Source organism: Plecotus auritus, assembly GCF_963455305.1.
Source record: "Plecotus auritus genome assembly, chromosome: 2".
Taxonomy (NCBI): Eukaryota; Metazoa; Chordata; class Mammalia; order Chiroptera; family Vespertilionidae; genus Plecotus; species Plecotus auritus.
In genome coordinates this window covers 11275991-11280171 of record NC_137771.1, presented here as the reverse complement: position 1 = coordinate 11280171, position 4181 = coordinate 11275991, and the positions used below count along the sequence as shown (strand labels likewise).

Genomic DNA, 4181 nt, shown 5'->3' with positions numbered 1-4181 from the left:
AGAGGAGGGCGCAGCCAGCTTCCAGGGTGAAAAACTGGTAACGAAGGGATCAGCATCTCTGGGCTCAGGGTGAGCAAGAGGAGAGCCCTGTCCGGGGTCCTGGCCGCCTGGGAGCTTAGCCTTCCTGGCTCTGAGGCCAGCTTTCTGTTCCCTGTCTGTTCCAGTCTGTGCTCGTTCTGATGAGTGACCAAGGGGTCTGAGAGTGAAAATGAGCCTGGTATCCAGGCTCTAAAAGCTGCATTTATTCACTTAGTCATTCGTTCCAGATGTCACTGAGATTCTCCCATGACATGCCAGGCACCGCACTGGCATTTTGGAAAACAGTGCCCGACTTGCCCTCAAGCAGCCTACAGCGTGGAGGACCTGGTCAAATTATAACCCAACTGCAGCAGCAGTGTTATGAAAACGTTGTGTGTTTGTGGCGTAGACCCCTTTAAGAATATGGTGGAAACTCCCTAGGAAATGTAGTGAGCACATGAAATTGGGCCTACACTTTTAGGATGTTTATGGAGTCCCTTGCCATCCGTTCAAGAACCCCAGGTCAAGAGCTCCTGAATCATAGTGGGAAAATTGCTGAGAGAGCCGAGCCAGGAGGCTGTAGAAATACAGAGTTAAGGAATGTCTCTGAGTCTAGACATTCAGGGAAGGCTTCCTGGAGGAAGCCCCATTCAGTCACTCAAGAAGCATTCATTGAGCTCTTAGGAAATGCTTTCTACTGGTGACATACCACTCAGCAAGAAAGGCCAGGTTTCTTCTCTCCTAGAGCTTAGAGTCTAGTGGGGAGAGACAAAGAAATAAGCAAGCAAATCAGTCAACACACAGAACATCTGGAGGTGATGGGGAGCCTGCTTTGCGGGAAGTGCCGGGCAGAAGGAACAGTTAATAGACAGGCCCTGAGGTGGGGGTGCAAACTGGTGCTTGAGGAACACCCGAGGAGGCTGGTGTGGGTGTGAGATGGAGTTAGAGAGCCGGGCAAGAGCCAGATCACATAGACCTTGGGGTCCGGGGTAGAAATTAGCATTTTACTCTGAGGGAAAAGGGAAGCGTTTTTCTTCTTAAGGTGAGAATTTTAAATTTGCATATGTAGAAGCGGCATGCACATGTCTGTTATGACTGCTTTTTTTTTTTCATTTGACCAGGCGTGATAGATGTTGAATTCACTTAGTTAATTTATTTTTAACTGCTATGTGGAATGACAGGAATGTAGACATCCTATTTTATCTATCCACTCTCCTATTGACAGATGTTTAGGTTGTATCCTGTTGTTGTTGTTTTTTTCACTATTAAGACTGATTCTGAAGTGGGGGCTGATGGGCCGATGGCTGTGCTCATTTTCGACATAAGAAGTTGCCAGGTGGCTCTCCAAAGCTGGCCTCCTGATTTATATGACCGCGAGTCGCGTCTGAACGTTCCGTTTCTCTGTGTCCTTGCCAACAGTTGATATCGTCAGCCTTTTAAAAATTTGACAATGTTTTGGGTGTAAAATGGTAACTCGTTTTAATGTGCATTTCCATGATTACTAGTGAGGTTAGACATGTAATTTTGTATTTATTGGCTCTTGGCGTTTCTTCTCTTGTGAATTGTCTGTTCACACTCCTTGTCCGTTTTTCTAGAAGGCTGTCTTTGTCTAATCGATTAGTCAGAGTTGTTTCTATTTTCCAGTTACTAATCCATTGTCTTTTATACATGTTGCAGATATCTTCTCCCACGCTGTTTGTCGGGGTTTTAAGGGGAGGAATGACATGATCTGATTTACACTTTGAAAAGATCACTCTCGCTATGGTGTGAAGAATAATGGTGGTGATGGGCTTGCACGGAAGCCAGGAAGCCAGGGAGAAGGTCATTCTAGGAGTCCAGGGATGGGTGATGCTGGCCCGGACTAGGGTGACAGGAGGAAAGAGAGAAAGTGGACAGTTGCCGAGTACATTTTGGAGGTAGAGCTGACTGAACAAGCTGATAGATTGGTTTTGGGGTGAGAAGAAAAGATAGGAATCAGGATGACTCCCGGGTTTTAGCCTGAACAACTGGGTGGATGGTGGTGCCATTCACTGAGATGGAGAATGGCAGGTGGAGAAGCAGGTTTAGGCTAAGGGGGGTGGAATAAATATTTCTGTTTTCAACATATTAAACTGGGAACAGCTTGCAGTTATCCAAGTGGTTAAATCAAGCAGGCAGTTGGATATAGGCATCTGGAGTTCAGGAGAAACAGCCCTGTCTAGGGATAGACGTTTGGGACTCATCGACCATGGATGGAATTTAAAGCAGGAGACAGATAAGATGGAAAAGACTAGAGGGGCCTCAGCACATGGCAACACTTAGAGTCTGAGCTGAGGTGGAGCATCCACAAAGACTTGCCCTAGAATGTAACCTCCATGGGCAGGGCTTTGTTCTGTTGAATGCCTACTGCCTGGCAAAGGGGTTAGCAAGCAGTGGGCTCTTAGTAAATGCTTGTGGCAGGAACACATAAAAAAAATGAATAAATGAATCAATAAATGAATGAACGAACGAACGAAGAGATTGAGAAGGAGTGGTCAATGAAGTAGGAGGAAGAGAATACGTTATTATGGAAACCAAGAGAAACCTTTCAAGAAGGTGGGGATAGTCAATTGTGTAGAACATCGTCAAGGAGTTTCGTAGGAGGCTCTCTGCTCCTCCTGTTCATCAGACAGCCTCTCCTGTGCAGTGCCAGCCACAACCCTGAGACACGATGGTGAAGGTCGGAGTGAATGGATTTGGCTGTATGGGGCACCTGGTCACCAGGGCTGCTTTTAACTCTGACAAAGTAAATATTGTTGTCATAAATGACTCCTTCATTGACCTCAACTACATGGTCTACATGTCCCAGTATGATTCTACTCATGGCAAGTTCAAAGGTACAGTCAAGGCTGAGAATGGGAAGCTTGTCATCAATGGAAAGTCCATCTCCATCTTCCAGGAGCGAGATCCTGCCAGCATTAAATGGGGTGATGCTGGCTCTGAGTATGTTGTGGAGTCCACCGGTGTCTTCACTACCATGGAGAAGGCTGGGGCTCACTTGAAGGGCAGAGCCAAGAGGGTCATCATCTCTGCCCCTTGTGCAGATGCCCCCATGTTTGTGATGGGTGTGAACCATGACAAGTATGTCAAGTCCCTCAAAATTGTCAGCTATGCCTCCTGCACCACCAACTGCTTGGCCCCCCTGGCCAAGTCATCCATGACAACTTTGGCATTGTGGGGGGACTCATGACCACAGTCCATGCCATCACCACCACCCAGAAGACCGTGGATGGCCCCTCTGGGAAGCTGTGGTGTGATGGCCGAGGGGCTGCCCAGAACATTATCCCTGCTCTACTGGCGCTGCCAAGGCTGTGGGCAAGGTCATCCCTGAGCTGAATGGGAAGCTCACTGGCATGGCCTTCTGTGTCCCCACCCACAATGTGTCGGTTGTGGATCTGATCTTCCACCTGGAGAAAGCTGCCAAATACGATGACATCAAGAAGGTAGTGAGGCAGGCATCAGAGGGCCCCCTCAAGGGCATCCTGGGCAAGATGAGGACCAGGTTGTCTCCTGCGACTTTAACAGTGACAGCCACTCCTCCACCTTTGATGCTGGGGCTGTCATTACCCTCAATGATCATTTTATCAAGCTCGTTTCCTGGTATGACAATGAATTTGGCTACAGCAACAGGGTGGTGGACCTTATGGTTCACATGGCCTCTAAGGAGTAAGAGCCCCCTGGACCACCAGCCCAGCAAGAGGAAGAGAGGCCTTCAACTGACCAGATCAATCCCCCAACACACTGAGAATCTCTTGACCACAGTATCCATCCCAGACCACCTGAAGAAGGGGAGGGTCTTAGGGAGCCCTACCTTGTCATGTACCATCAATAAAGTTCACTGTACCCCTCCACCCCCCAAAAAGAAGTTATGTAGGAGCTGGACAGAGAAGTAAGCCTTGAATTAGCAACATAGAGGTTATTGGTGACATTGAAAAGAGTAGTTGAGGCTTGAAAGATGAGGAGTTTGCCAGGTCCTATGATGTAGAGGGGAAAAGTGGGGGGAGGGGTGAGAGGGAACGGGTTTTCCAAGCAGTTGGAATGGTGTGTGGAAATGCAAGAAGGCAAGTTGTTCTGGCTGATGAGAGGGCTAGAGAGTGGCCATGCGAGAATAGGCTGGGGAGAACAGTAGGCAGGATGGGTTTCAT

The 4181-nt window shown here is 48.2% G+C and overlaps 1 pseudogene across 1 annotated transcript; it reads left to right on the top strand.

The window, feature by feature from the left end:
- The first annotated feature begins 2683 nt into the window (after nucleotides 1-2683).
- On the top strand, nucleotides 2684-3706 carry LOC308241548 (glyceraldehyde-3-phosphate dehydrogenase-like; annotated as a pseudogene). Its single transcript has one exon. The product of its transcript is annotated as a glyceraldehyde-3-phosphate dehydrogenase-like (transcript).
- The last annotated feature ends 475 nt before the right edge of the window (nucleotides 3707-4181 follow it).